This window comes from Phodopus roborovskii, unplaced genomic scaffold (genome assembly GCF_943737965.1).
Source record: "Phodopus roborovskii unplaced genomic scaffold, PHOROB, whole genome shotgun sequence".
NCBI lineage: Eukaryota > Metazoa > Chordata > Mammalia > Rodentia > Cricetidae > Phodopus > Phodopus roborovskii.
Genome location: NW_026125309.1, coordinates 56592 through 73182, shown reverse-complemented (window position 1 = coordinate 73182; position 16591 = coordinate 56592).

The window sequence follows — 16591 nt, the reverse complement described above, 5'->3', positions numbered from 1 at the left end:
GCTACTCTTTGTCCTCCGTGTTCCTCTTCCCCATTGTTCTGATGGCCCCTCCCGGTAGTAAATGTGCAGGGATGTGGCTGGCACCTCTTAGCTTCCATGACCCTGCTCACAAAGCCATGGTGTGTTATGAAAACCAGAACACAGATTCAGTGGTCCTCAGATGTTGGATTTTGTGGATTAGGAAAAGAGAGATAACATTCAAGAATCCTAACTACTGATAGATCGCCAGTGCCCACCACATATTTGTATTTTATTTATTAAACTGTATTTATTCCTTTAGAATATCATACGCTATACTTTGATTATATTCCCCTTTCCTTCCTTCCACTAACTCTACCCAGATCCATCCCTACCTCCCTATCTTCAACTTCATGTTCTTTTTTTCTTTCTTTCATTTACTAGCCCACCAAGTCCAGTCTGTGCTGCTTGTACACTGCTGGGTGTGGGACCCTTCCCCTGGAGGATGGCGCCTTCTTCTGGGAGCCACACTCTAAAACAAAACCCACCTCTCCATCCCCCAGAAACCACCAGCTGTCCACAGCTTCCCAGCTGGAGTAAGGGCTCAAGAAGCCCCTCCCACTCCAGGGTAGACTGGCTTGATCTTCTCTAGACAGCCCCAGCTGCCTAGCCCCTAAGTGCAATGGCCCTGTCAATGTCCAGAAATCACTGTTTCTGCTCTGGTCCTCCCTGACTTCTGGCTTTTACAGTCCTTTTGCCCCTTACCTGTGATGGTTCCTGAGCCTTGGGGTGTGGTGTGTGTGACATAGATGTCCTGTGTGTGACTGCATACTTCTCAGTCACTTATTCTCTGCCCTTTGGCCAGTTGTTTTTTCATTTAACTGCTTTTCACAGCATAAAGAAATGTCCTCTGATGCTTGAGCCTGCACTAGTCTGAGGTTACGTCCTTTTAAACCACAAGCAAAAAAGAATTTCACCTGCCATTTATTACCTACCCTAGGTTCTTGTTTTGTTTAGTATTTGTTGGTCTTTTGTTAAAAAAAAATACAATCCCAATATAAAGAATATTATTTTCTTGAGAAGAGAGTGCCATCTTTACAGGCATTTAAAATGAATGTATGCAGGGCTACAGAGATGGCCCAGTGGAGGAAGAGTACTTACTATGCAAGCATGAGGACCCAAGTTCAAATCCCCAGCATCCATGTAAAAGGGGGGGGGGTATTGATAGTGTGCGAGCCTATAAAACCAGCACTTGCCCAGCACTTGCGGGGCTGGAACAAGTAAATCCCAAGAGCTAGCTAGCAACCAGCCTACCCAAGATGGTGAGCTTCTAAAGAGAGACCCTGTTTCAAGGAAGTGCAATAGAGGAAGTCTTTCTCTGACCTGTCCATCTAGGTACACAGGCTTGCACACCTGGACTCACATGCACATACATACACATACCGTACAACATACATACATAAAGGTATGCACATAAAAGAAACATTTAAAAGCAATTTCTAATGAAGAGAAAGAACAACTGAAATGCTTACACACAGTAGTAGCCCAGGCTAGCCTGGAACTCATTATGTAGCCCAGGATTGCCTTGAATTGGGGCAATATTCCTGCCTCAGTCTCCCAAATGCTAGGATTAAAGGCATGAGCTACTGTGTCAAGGTGTACTTTCCAGAAGCAAACATCTTAGCGTGGCCTCCTTCACTTGATGTAAGTGTGAATGTCCTGGGAGATTTTTACCATCACAGTCATTGTCAGGCTACTTAGTCAATGACATTTTTAAATAAAATGTAATTATGTCATTCCCCCTTCAACTCTTCCCATGTAACTTTCTTGGCTCTCTCTTAAATCCATGGTCTCTATGTATTTAATTGCTACAAATGCTGCTTTCAATCTAACATTTCCTAACAGGTCCTGAAACAGTGAGGCAAAGATTCAAAGGTGTGGTTGCAGAGGCAGAATTCCAAGGCAGGGGTGTGAAGGATGCCATGGCCAGTGGAAAGTATTTCTTGGCTGGTTTGGGGACTGTTTCGTCAGAAGCAACTATCAGCTCAGCTTCCATTGGTCTTGCTCACTGAAGGCTTGTGGTGAGCCTGTGGTAGGAAGGGCAGGGGTGGCTGCCTCATGCACTTGGGGGAGGTGCTGGCTTTGGAAGGCCTTGGGAAATGGTACTATCATTGTGGATGTCTCTGGCTGGTACCTCCCTTGGCTTCTGGGATGGTGTGCAGGTTTGCCTACATGGATGTTCCTTGGAATAGATGTGTGCTGGGTGGGATCACCGGTTGTGTCATCTTGTCCTTAGTGCTGAAGGGTATCAACTGGGTAAATGGCTTCTTGAACTATGATGTTGCATTCTTGGTCAGGAACCATCAGTTCTGAATGGAAAGATGTAGGTGACCTTCAGCTAGTGTATTTGACTTGGAGGTGTGCTTTTATTGTCTGAATACCTTTCTTTCTCTCCTTATTAAGTTGTTGTTTTTACCTCACCCTGCTGAGGCAAGGCTGACCTTGTGGGGTGTTTGTGGCTAGAGGGAGCATCACAGGGCTATCTCTTGCCTCCCCAAGTATGTAAACTCATAATTAATCACTTTCTCCATTGTTCAGTTCCCCCAGCCAGGGGAAGGACTCTGCCATGCTCCCAGTGTCTGTTGTTAATATCAAGTGAGTCCATGCCTCTGGCTGATGATTGCTCTTTGCCAATGAAAAATAAAGGAAACAGCTTGCCAGTTCTTCTTCCTTGTTGCCCTTACAGCTGTGGTCATCTGAGGCAGATGCTCAGAGTGACCCCATCCAGCAGTGTCAGTGGAGACACCTGTGGAGAGTTCACAGGGTTATCCTTGAGGCCTTTAGGTAGGCAGATTGTGATTGCAGTCACACTTGCTCAGCAGTCACTCCACCAGCAGCCATGCCCTGGCCTTGGATGAGCATTTACTGGTAGAACTGCATGTTGCCACTGTTAATTGTCTTATGAAATGGGTGTGGTGAGCAGGAAGGACTATTGAGAACTGGAAGTCATTCTGCCTCCTGTGTCTGGTTAGGGGTGAGAGCCTGTCTCTCCTAGACCCATAGTGAGTGTCAAGACTTATTTGTAGCAGGCCTTGTTTATTGTCCTGTATTCTTTTGACATCTTTATTCGCCTAGAAGTCTGAAGTCATCCATTTCTTTTAGGGGAAGAGGGTAGTGTGGCTAAAAAGGAAGGGACCCTGTCTGTAATGGGAACCTGGGCTTTCGCTGCCATTGGTTCGTGGCCTTAGGCAGAAAAAGATGCATGTGCCTTCTACAAGTCACAGGCTTTAGTATGCTTACAAACAGGGCTAATGCTTCACTATGGGGGTTAGAGGACTCACTGACAACAGCTAGAGAATACATGATTTGGTAGCTGATACGTGGTGGTGTTCAGACCACTTAATCAGAATGTATCAATCTCATTGCCATGCAAGGAAACAATAGGCTGCCTTGCACTGTGGCATGAGTGACACCTTTCCTTTGTATGGACCTCCTTAGTCACCTGCACTGTCCAGTGGATGTTTAAAATTTAGATTCCTGGCATTGAGGAAATGGCTCAAGATATGAACTACTCTTGTACAGAACCCAAGTTCAGATCCCAGTGTCCACATAGGGCAGCTCACAACTGCCTCTAACTCTAGCTCCAGGGATTCCAACACACTATTCCTGTCCACACAAGCACACATCTATGTGCATACAACCATGGACACATATACATACACATACTTTTTTTTTTAAACTAAAATACAAAATAAAATTAAAGTTAGAGTCCTCAGGACCATGTCACCTACCTGCAATATCTTACTGCCCAGCCTATGTCTTCTGTGTGAATTTGTTCTATATTGCCTCTTTCCTCTGGATGTTAACATACTAGCAATACTGACAGAAGTGTGGCCATTTGCTCCAGCACTGAAGTGTTTATAACACGCATGGGCTCTCCTACAAATGCCTGAGTGCCTACTGCATATCCAGCATCATTCTTGATACTGGAGATGGACCAGTGAGCAAAGCAAGATGTTTCTGCCTGAAGCTCACTCACATTGAGGGGCTTAGGACAGTCAGGAAATGACCCCAAGCTATCCAGACAGAAGAAGTGAAGAAACTGTGGCAAGGAACAGAAGTGATTGATGAGCCTGTTTGTAGATTAATTCCTGAGGAACAGTTTTATGCGAAGGTGAGACTTGAGTTGGAGATTTGTGACATGAGGGAGACCATCTATGAAAGTTCCCAAGGCAGAGTGTGGTCAGGAAGGTGGCTAATTCAGACAACAAGGGAAGGAGACACAGGTGTAGATGTTATGGAACCCACAGACTGGAAAGATGAGAGCAGAGACAACCTACATTCAGATTTGATTTAAGCAGGGAAGCAACATGATCTGGTGGACCCTTCCAAGAAGACACTAGCTGCTGGGGAGAAAAGAGTCTGTGAGGACAAGACTAGAAGCAGAGGCCACAGAGAGGGGCTGGGCTAGAGTATGCAGAGTAAAGGGAGATGTGGCAGACCCAAGGTGCCTTTAAAAAAATTATACCTCAGTCACAGTTTCTCCACCGTCCTCTCCTCACAGTCCCTCCCCCCAGCCGCCCTCTGTGTGTGCTCCCTCCCCCCTTACCAATGCACTCCTCCTTTATTCTATTCATTCTGTTCAGGAAAGGGCAGGTCTCCCGTGGATATGAATAAAACATGGTGCTTTTGGGTGGTTGAACTAAGGAGCCTGGCTTGATGATAGAATGTGTCTACAGGAAGAGATAGGAAACTGGGTAACACCTGGACTTCTTTGCCACAGTGATCAAGTAGACTGGCATATCAGTTTCAGAGGTGAGAAAGACTAGGGAAGAGATGGACTGGCTCAGAGGCTCAGCTTAAGTTTTCAAAACATTCATCATACACATTAGACTCCAAACCTGGACACTGAGTTGGATATGTGGGTGCAGGTCACAGAGAAGATGTCATTGACAAGTCAAGTTAGTAGCATGGCTGGACAAGAGGACACCAGCACTTTATAGCATGTAGCCACAGTGGGGGGACTAGGCAGGTGAGAAGACACCAGGAGGACAGGCAGGCGAGCTAATTGCTCTCACAGAGCTTTCTTTTAGAGGAAGCGTAGTCTCGTAATTAACTTTGGCATGATCTCCTTGGCTCACCTTCTTGAGAGCCTCTTGGCATGTTCTCATCTTACAAGAGTACAGCGCATGCATCACTGTGATTAAATTAATAGAAACCATCTGATGGTTTGGGTGTTGCTTTCAGTCATTTTATCTGTGCCATCTGGGTACCCTTCTATGGCATCAGTCTTTAATACTGGAGCAGTAGCGAGAAGCTTGGCATTTTTGTTTTCTCCTGCTAAACATGAAACAATTCCTTTTTTTTTTTTTTTTTTTTTTTTTTTTTTATTAAACTGGTCACCCAGCTACTCATTACTCATGAACTTGCTCTGGTTTCTCCTGAATAAAGAGTTGGTGAGATTCCTTTAGTAATGGCTCAATCTTATGCCACACTGTGAACCCAACCTGTCTTTTGGATTTACCTTCTTGTCCACAAGTCACTGGTTCCTGTAGACAGATTTTTCCTTTAGTCTGTGAGATCACAAAAAGCAACAAAACAAAACAATCATCAAAACAGCACAGAGACTTATTATCGCGTAGGCTTGCTCCACTAGCTTTCATAGTTTAAACAAACCCATTTTGCTTCATGGCTTTTTACCTCTCTTCCATCTTGCACCTCGTGTTTCCGCTCTGTGTCCTCTGTCGTACCTCCTGTGCCTAGATTTATCTCTTCTTCTCTCTCTACCTGGAAGTCCCGCCTAACCATATTCTGCATAGCTATTGGCCATTCAGCTCTCTATTAAACCAATCAGAAGGTGCCTTGGCAAAGACACAACTTCATAGTGTACAAAAAGGTTATTCCACAACAGGTTCCACTCTAACCAGTGGTGTTGCTCCTCAGAGTTCTTCCTCAATTTTCTTGCTTGCAATATGAGCCTTTGTTCTATTTCCACCTCCAGTCATGCTCATCATATTGTGTTGGCCCTTATCTGATGGTGGGAACTCCCTGCTCAGCCTTTCCCAGAGCTACTGCCATTCACTAGGCTTAGCCTTATGCTGATTTTCTATAACTCTGTGGTCTTCCACTTATTGGGTGCTGCTGATTTTATGCTTTGTGTAATTATGCTATGAGCTCTTAACAGCAAATCCCATCAAAGATGCCACTGTGCCTCACACTGTCATTGCACAAACTTGTGAGGTATTTGTGTGGTATTTAATACATGAAAGCCCTTCCCCTTGAATGCCCATTTGAGACGAGGCAGGCAACTCCTACCACTAAGGAGACTAAGAGAGGAAGTGGGCAGGTATACACAGCATTCACTGCATTTCCAACTTTCCCAAGGCATTCTGAGCATGAACTACTCAGGAATGGCTCTTGAGTCTCTGCTGTGAACTGTGTTCAGGGGTGCTCAGCAGCCTTTGGGCTGGATCTTGGTAGATAAAGCCTCCACTACACTGCCCCCTGCTTTATCCTCTCAGGCTGTGGAGAGTGTTGGATGTTTTGTAGCCCTTTTTTTGTAATGGTTGTTGGTTATATAAGGTTCCTTAGGAGTTGCTTGCTGCTCTGACACAGCATGTTCTAGAAGTTAGCTATTGACTTTTTTCTTGTGACACCAAAGCCTAAGACTTAGTGGAATGTCATTGGTCGTTCCTTGTGGCCATTCTTCCACTTTAAGGGCAATCAAACACTTTGTTTACATATATCATTTTGCCTCAGTGCTTCTTGAGGCTTCAGGTCACAGACAATCTGTCAGAGCTAGACTTCTCATGGATAACCTCTGGAAGAGGGAAGTACAGAGACTTCAGACTGGGGATGGGATTTGATGCCCAAATGTTCTTGAGCTGTGATGTTCCTATGTTGGTGGGTTATGTGCTACACTTAGTATTTCTTGGAAAGAGGCTGCATTTTCTGGTCAAGAGAAATAAAAATCTGCGTGCTAGAGTGTGTTCATGTGTTCAGCTATCCCTGAAGGCAGAAATTTACTGTCTTAGAGCTACTTTGTCCCAAATACCTAACAGCCGCTTCCCAAATTATCATAGAGGCTTAATATTACTTATAAATGTTCAACCAATAGCTCAGGGTTATTTTTAACTATCACTTACATTTTAAGTTAACCTATATTCCTTATTTATGTTCTGCTATGTGGCAATACCTTTTCTTAGTATGGCATGCCCATCTTGTTCTCTCTGTGTCTGGCCAGTGTCTCCTGACCCCACCCTTCTCATCATCCTTAGTTAGGTCACCCTGCCTATACTTCCTGCCTGGCTCCTGGCCAGTCAGCATTTTGTTAAACAAATTATAGAGCAACAAATCTTTGCAACTTACAAGAGAATTATTCCACAGTGCATCTCACCAGCATGCACTGAAGTCCCTTGCAAGGACCATCCCATCTGTATGTGACATAAAGCATGCCACTCCTGTTCTGGAGAGCAGGGGAATGCACATAACTTAATGTAACACATTCCAAAAATGTTGCAGCAAAAATAAAAGAGGCACTGGGGGAACAAAACTGTTCATCCCAGGGAATAGTATGTCAACTGGATCCTGGAGCAGCAATAGGAAGGAAAGGGAACAGGAAGACATCTAGAATACAAGAAAGGCAAGCATGAGCCAAAACACACAGACAGGAAAGGCAGCAATGATATTGAAAATAGGTGAGTGTGGCTGGAGTTATAGAATAGTGAGCATAGAAGTGACAGAGGGAGGTGATCACGGGAGTCCTTGGACCAGATCGTGAAGTCTTGCATGAGCCTTCTATAAGCAAGAAGGATGTTTTCATGCAGGAGAATGATGTCAGAGGATGAGTTTCATTCATTCCTTCCTTCCTTCTTTCCTTCCTTCCTTTCTTCCTTCCTTCCTTCCTTCCTTCCTCCCTCCCTCCTTCCTTCCTTTCTTTTAGGTAATATTACATTTCTATTGATACTTGATTGGGCAGTATGAGTATTTAGAGTTTTTCTTTATTTTGTAGAGACTGGGAGCCCTCAGCATCTCCGCACCTTATGTTATTAGTTACTTCTCTGTTTCTGTGATAAAACACCATTACCAAGGCAACTTTTACAGAAGAGTTTCTTTGGGCTCATGGTCGCAGAGGGATGAGTCATGGCAGCAAGTGACATGGTGACCAGAGCAGGAAGCTGAGCATCACACCGTCAACTGTAATCATGAAGTAAAAAAAGAAAACTGAAAGCATGCAGGGTTTTCTTCTCATCCTCCCATCCCCTGCAATCTGACATGCTTCCTCCTGCAAGGCTGCATCATCTAAACCTCCCCAAACAGCTCTCCCACTACAGGAGCATTCCTCTTTCAGATCGCACTTGCCTGCTGGGTGCTTGAATGATCCTACCAAGTAGGGTTTGAATTGGTCCTGGGAGGTTAGAATGCAGTAGGAAACCATTTGTTGGAGATGGAGTGGTTGATGTTGCTGCTGTAAGTTGTGACTCTGTCACAACACAATGCTGTTCTTCATCCCTAGAGCTGCAGTGAATGCAGACTCTACAAAGTATCACCCAAAGATACAGTGGGAGAGTGATGCTTGCTTTTCCTGGGAAGTCTAGATCTACAGACTGGGGATGTATCTCTGTAAATGGTACCGGAGGAAGCATGTCTGAACCTGCATAACCGAACAGCTGGCATGTGTATCTGTTTTAAGAGCTAGATTTGTGGTTGACTCAATAACTATCGATAATGTAGCATCACACTTGCCAACAGCTCACTGGTTATTTAGAGCACAAGGAATCCAGGAAGAAGCAAGAATTTTGTCGAAAATGAGGCTTTTCATGCTGCCCTAGGGTTTCTGTTCTTATCTGGATTCAAAATAGTTCTGGGTTGAAAGTGTTTTGTAAATAGCTTTTCTGGAACATTCTTGTAGAATGTGTAAGACTGTATTAGGGTCTCCGTGGGTCACTGAGCTCTTAGTGGTAAGAGTGGAATTCATACCCTTCCCCCAGAGGTCCTGAGGGTATGAATTCCACTCTTGGGGAGGTTTAGATGATGCAGTCTTGCATCATCTAAACCTCCCGTCTTTCTGACCTAGTCCATTTCCCATATGTCATTCAACTCGAATCTTGCTCCATCAGTAGGGTCTTTGCTGATAAATAGGATGAGTTAGGGCCCCGTTATGTGATGTGAATGCTCATTGGAGCAGTTTATACTATCACAGTAGATGAGCCAGAGTTTGCTTGCATGCCTTGGAATCAGAGGTGTTTCTTTTATAGTCCCCATTACTGCACACTGCACCAGTCAAGTAGAAGTATTCTCTAAGTCTTCTGGATAGGTGATTGGACTAGAATTCATGCTCTAGTCTGTAGACCTGTGTCATTCACTGGGGACTTGTAGAAGTTCAACAATGTTCAATAGCCTCAAAGACAGAGTATGTGAATTATTTGGGGTGGATGATTTGGCATGCTTGATCCTAAGGAAGGAAGACATACAGCTCCCTTGAGCCCTGCCTGTCCATGTGGCGCATTTCAGTTCTGTGGTAGGTGATTCTGTCTCTTGTAGAATATCAAGAACATACCATCATGCTCCCATGTTCAGGCGAAGTACCGTATTCTCTAAGTGACTGCTCAGCAAGAGAACTGTGTTTTTCTGCAGTCTTCCATTGCTTACTTTATTTTGATTGGTCAAATATGGTTTCTAGAAGAGAGACCTAACCCTGAAACAATATAAGTCAGTGGTGTGGTGACTTTGGCTTAGCAGGTCCATGTAATGGAACAGGTTTAAAATAAAAAGAGAATAAAGAGGCAGACATTTTTGGGACTGTGACATTCTAATGAGTGTTGTCATGATTTTAAGACTATTTCTTCTGAAGGAAGTCATGTACTAGCTATTTATTATAGAGTATAAACTCACCAAAGAAAAAAGGAAATTACCTAGTGATGGCATTACATAGGCTTACATTTGTACTATGTTAAAGACCTTTGATGCAAACGAAGATGGCCTGCTCTGGAATAGTCCTAAGCAAATGAGATTTTAAATATCACAACAGTTTGGTGAATTTATGTCTTAAATTGCTCTGTACTGAGCTTGCTCACATTTAAGAGTGCATACTGCTCTTATAGAGGACCTGAGTTTAGTTCCCATGTGTTCACAACTGCCTGTAATTCCAGCTCCAGGGGATCTGCTGCCCTCTTCTGACCTCCTCCAGTCCTGCATGCAGGTGCACAAACCCACAGACACTATTCACACACCCATCTTCTTAAAAAAAAAATCTTGTAAAAATGAAAAACAACTAGTAGAGATGGCAGTTGATCTTCCTCATTTTAACTCTTCCTTCCCCTGTAGCCCACAGACCAACTGGTAAGTTAGTACTATGTTGTTGAACTTTCTCTTTTGATCAGACTCCATGCTCTAACCCAGACTTGATGCAATTGGGAAAGTTTTACTTTGTGTTAAAGGATGGATGCTCTCTACTCAAAGTTGTCTTTTTTGATGGGCTGGGGGTATGACCTCAGGCCATCATGCTTGACTTGCAGACACTTTACTGAGCTCTTTCTTCAGCCCCAACTGCTAATAATTTTATTATAGATTTGGAAATAAACCCTATTCCATTGGTGGTAAATGTGCATGTTGGTATATGAAGTTAGTTTCTTTATCTCTCTTGTGTTTTCAGGCAGGGTTTCTCTGTGTAGCCTTAGTTGTACTGGAACTTACTCTGTAGACCAGGCTGGCCTCAAACTTAGAGATCCATCTGCCTGTGCCTCCTGAGTGCTGCATATGAAGTTTCTATTATTCATTTGCTCACCGTCTTAGCTATTGTTCTATGCTGTGAAGAGACACTGTGACCAAAGTGACTCTGATAAAAGAAAGCATTTGATTGGGGGCTTGCTTACACTTTGAGGCTTAGTCCATGGAAGCATGGTGCTGAGCATGGCCCTGAAACAGTTGCTGAGAGCCACATCCTGATGCATAGACAAAAACAGATGCTGGGCTAGGTGTGGGCTTTTGTAACCTTGAAGCCCACCTGTTGACACACTTACTCCAATAAGGCCATACCTCCTAATCCTCCTCAACTAGTGCCATTCCCTGCAACTAAGCATTCATATATGAGCTGGTGGGGGACATTCTTCTCACCACTTTTACAGCAATCAGTTTTGACCTAGCCCTTTCAGATAGAGGAATTTTAGTGGGTCACCTCTCTCTCTCTCCCTCCCTCTCTCCCTCCCTTTCTCTCCCTCCCTCCCTCCCTAATGTCTCCACAGATTTATATCCAAGTTTGTTGGGAATAGGCATGCAGGAGGGACTTGATACATACATCTGCTGAGCAAATAGAACATGGGAAGTCTTGGATGCTTCAACACCAACACATTTCTCTATTGCTATATCCCACAGCCTTAGTATCCCTGCAACTCTGCCATTAGCAAGATAGATCCTGCCATAAGCCAGCTCTCTACAATGTCAGTCCCTTTCCCTGTACACTAAGAACTTCCTTTCTAGTAAGTTGTCATTTGAGGACATAGTATACATTCTATTTATTGTGTCTGTGGAGCAGTGAATTTTGTCTTCAGCTACATGGAGGTTCTTTCTAAACTTCAGATACACATATAAAATATGGATTAAGCTTTTCTTGGGGATGAATCAAGAGAAACTAAGGGGGTGGCTTACTGATGGCTAGAGGAGGAGTTAAATCATGTGGAAATAAATTGGAAGCAAAAATTTGCATGTTCCCTTGACACCCTGTGGAATCATGGTTCTGGTGGATTTGGGTTGTGAGGCACTTTTCTCCAGGGAGCTTCCACGTGTTACCAGATCTAGATTTGAATGCCTTCGTGGCAACCATAGCCACTAGTCACAGTGCACCAGATACTGTGCTGAATGTTTTTGTACATGCTGAGTCCTAGCAACAGCTCTGACAGAGCAGTTATTTCCCGATTTACAGACAAGGAAGTTGAGCTGCAGAAGTAGACAACCTTGCCTGTTGATGGGAGCTGGGGCAAGCACCTTACTTACTAGGGTTTGTTTATTTGATTTTTCTTTCTAACTTCCTTGTTAAAGGAAGATGGCCAGCAACTCATCAGTGGGAGAGTTGTTTTACTTCAGCCCTCATAATTCAGGGGGTCTTGGCTGGATACAGCTGATGTCTGGGCCCATACACACTATCTTGAGATATACATAAATGTGTGGATGAGTGGGTGAGATTCCACTCAGCTGCAGTAAAGGCCTCATTTTTCTAGGAATTTGGGAGACAATCGAATGTGACTAACTTTCCATAAGCAAGGTCAGCCTGGCTATTTTCGTATTTCCTAAAACAGGTGACTGCTACTGTGGGGTACCAGGACATTTGGGAGGGTGCCAATTTGGGGATGCTTAAATAAAACAACTGGATTAATTTCTGTGGATTTTTGCCCTTTCTTTATTGTCTCTTTCACACTGTGTCAAAGAAACATACAGTGGATATCCTTAGGCCTAGCAGTCAAGGGTGTTGGCTTAAGCTTTCTGAAGAGCTGACCTTAAATATCTTCATACTAAGGGGCTCAAGTTCAGTTACACAGAGGATCTGAGGTCTCCCACCTCTCTCTCCCTGCTAGGATTGGGGAATCCACGCCTGTGCTTTTTGGCAGGTGTCTGGAATGATTAATCCATATTGTTAACTGGATTTAGAATGATCATAGAAACCCCCCCCCCGGCTGTATATGTGAGGGTGTGTCCAGAAATGTTTAACTGAGGAAGACCACCCTGAATGTGGGTAGCATGGTTGCAAAGGGTGGTGTCCCGAACTAGTACCAGTGTTCATCTGTCTGGGCTTTGTGACTGTGAATGCAATGTGACCAGCTGCCTCACGCTCCTGCTCCCTCACCTTCCCCAGTGTGATATACCAAGCCCTCAAACCATGAGCCAAAGTAATCTTTAAGTTCCACTTATCAAGTATTTTATCAAAGTGATGAAAAAAGAAACTAAAGGGTCTGGAGAGAGGGCTCAGTGATTAAAGAACACATACTTTCCTTACAAAGGACCTGAGTTTGCTTTCGGCACCCACGACGTGGGCTCACAACCACCTGTAACTCCAGCTCCAGGGATTCTTATGTCCTCTCCTGCCCTCCTTGAACATTGCATCCATGTGTGTAAACATGCACAGAGATACATACATATATGCATAATTAAAAAATTAAATACTGTAAAAAAAAAAAAGAAAGAAAAGCAACTAATACAGATGGCACCCGAGTTTTCCCCCTTTGACACTCATTTCCACTGGAAATGGGTAGCCCGGTTACTATCTCATTTCTGTGGTGGTGGCTTCAGTCTATGATCAGGCCCTACGTTCTAACTTGGACTTGGCCCTAACTGGAGATGTTTGTCTTCTGTGTTCCTTTAGGGATGGGAGCTGACTCACTCAGATGTTTCTTCCTCAATGGGTTCCAGACAGAATTTATGCCTTGTGCTGGCTGCTTTTATTTCAATACAAGCGACCGTCACTTGGGAAGGAGAAAGCTCAATGGAGGAAATGCCCCCACCAGATTGTCCTGTAGGCAATTTTCTTATTGTTGATTGATGTGGGAGGACCCAGCCCAGTGTGGCACTGGAGAAAAATAGGTGGAGCAAACCAGTAATAGCTCTCTTCCAAGGCCTCTGTGTCAGTCCCTGACTTTAGGTCCCTGCCTGCTCCGATTTTCTTCAGTGCTGGAGTGCTATCTGGAAGTGTAAGATGGAATCAACCTTTCCTCCCCCAAACTGCTGTTGATCATAGTGTTTGATCACAGCAATAGAAAGGTATGTCCCTGGCCAAGTGTTTGTTCACTGTGTGTGTGTGTTCCATTCTGTTAGGAAGTCCCTACCCACAGCCTGGGCTAAGTGACTCTGCATGATATTTAGTTATAGTACAAAACACATGGGGTTCAGGTGACCTTTCAACACTTGGCCTCCAAACACAGATAGGTGTCAGCAGGCAGAGAATGCCTTCAGCCATCAAACTAAGCCATTTGCCCATCTCTGGCTCTTTTTAGGGAGCATAATCCAAACTGTTTTGCCTTAGATCAAGGCATCATTGTACCTGAATTGTCAGTGTATCTGGTGTATAACACAGAAACTCCCTGGGGTTCTTACCTTTTTATGCCTTTACACTTGTTTTCATATATGACACTGTTATATGCGACACTTTATTAATATAAAATACCTGCCAGAAGGATATGGATTCCTCCCCAAGAAGATCAGGACTTAGAGACAGAAGCTGGGGTCTTTACTCTGGGTCTGCAAAACCCCTACACATTCAGCTCTCAGAAGCCTGGGTAGATTGTCTACTGTGTCTAACCACTGGATTCTTCTGTTTATAATGCCACTCTCCTTGACTTGGATTTGAGACCAGGCTGACATGACCAAAGGACTTGATGTGAGTTACCTCAGCTTAAGGTGATGGAGGTAGCACTAATAATGCCAGGAAGAGAATCCTGAAAGTGCCTGTGTTCTCTTACTGCATGTTTCTTCTTTGCTCTGAGGCTCACTGACGTAGTGATTATGATTATGTGATTATTTCATCATTTGGAAAGTTGGAGTTTTTGTTTTGTTTTGTTCTAATGTACTGCTCTGGATCTGCCCCCTAGAGAGTTAATTATTCAAATTCAGGATGTAGGTATAGTGTCCTTGTGTTTTAAAGATCTACAGATAGATATTTTTCCATCAGCCAGCACCAAGAGTCACCTCTCTCAGTTTGTGGAGTGAAAGGGGCTAGATCCAGTTACCACACATAAGGCAAGGTTTAACTGCTTAAGTGCAGAGACCCAAGAACACTAAAATAATTGAGGTAGCAGACTTATGTCTAAATTGGTATTGCTATCTAGAATCCTACCAGGATCCTGCTTTTCATACAACATAGTGTACTTCGTATCACCCCTGTCATTCTCTGATATCCCTGTAATTCTTGGTAACTATTTGAGGTAGATACAGTTTTCACCCTGTTGTTCATCTGAGGAGAGTGGCATCTAGACACAACAGCCCACTCAAGACAGTTATGGCTTGGCCACTGAACTGCCTTAAAGAGCCCAGACACCTACCACAGTGCTATGCTATGTAAAGCTATACATATGTGAACAAATGGTGTGCATTGCAGACATGGTGTTTGCATTTGCTTGCAGCATTTTAGTTGAGAATGCTGGCAAAAGGATGCCTCTATACCCATGGGGATCACTTTACCCAAAGAGGTTTCTCAGACAAACCACATAGGTTGCTGGTTCTCAAGGTGCTTGTGCATTGGATTCATCTGGGAAGCTTCCACACTGCCTGATTCCCCCCCCCCCCCAGGCTGATGGAGATAATCTAGGGTGTTGCCTGGCTTGGGAATTCATAAGCCCCAAGTGACTGTAATGTGCAGCCAGAGCACAGAGTACTGTTGTCATAGGCACCCGCCCTCTAGCTGAATGCTCAGCTGCCACTGGAGACAGGCAAGGAGCAAAGGCCTGGAGAGCAGCTCCGTGCTGATCTTTAATGTTTGATGCAGGCATCCCTAGTTTATATATGGGGCTCCTCCCCAGATCACCTCTTACTTGGTAATGATGATAATAATAATAATAATAAGAAGAATATAAGAATAGTTCACTGGCTTTTTATAAAGGAGCTAAGTGTGCCTAAAATATGGTAGTGACAGATTCTGTAACTCTAATTAGAATACAGAGCAAACATCCTCAGATTGTTGATGTCTTACATACAGTGAAGCTGCTAGAGGTCGCATCTGAGAGGAACTCTCACAGGTGTGAAAAATAAAAGGCTGGTGGTAACTCGGTGGCAAAGCTCTGACCTAACATATGCCAGGTACTAGATTTGGTCCCCCAGTTCCTTACACACACACTCAATTTAGAACTGTTTCTGTCCAGCTCATAAGATGGATCAGTGGTTAAGTGGATTTACTGCTTTTGTGTAGGACTGAAATTTGACCCCCAGCACCTGCATGGTGGCTCACAGGTACCTCTTAACTCTGGTTCCAGGGGAGCTGATGCTCTCTTCCTTCCTGTGCAGGCATCTGCACACATCTGGTGCACATAAACTCAGGCAGGTACACATACACACAAATAAAAGAAGATAAGTTTCTTGAACATATATATTGCTACAGTTTTCCTACAGATTAGTAGTTAAGAACACATGACAAGAGAAGGTTTTCATACATCATGGTTTTGGACCCTCTGCAGTAAAACAGTGTGGTGGACATTAGGGAAGGTTTGCTGTTTGGTTTTTAATAAATTTTTAAAATTATAATTACATTATTTTCCCCTTCCCCTTTATTTCTCTAACCCTTCTGATACACACACACCCAGCAGCTCTCTCTCAAATTCATGGTCTCTTTAGTTATTGGAATATAAACACATACACACACACACACACACACACACACACACACACACACACACACACACACTCCTTAGTACACAAATACAACCTGCTCAGCCTATAATGTTACCTGTATGTATATAATCTCCAGGCTGACTGCTTGCTATTAGATAAGTTCTTCTCTGTGGGGCTCTTCTCTGGGGGAAGACCCCTTCTCTCTTCCTTTGGAAAGTTGGATGGCTCTGTCTGATACCATGAAAGCTAGTCCTCTGGGAGGTGGCTTTGAGGCCAATCCCAGCTCTGGTCCTCTGGGTCTTGTATCTGAAGTGCATGATGTCTT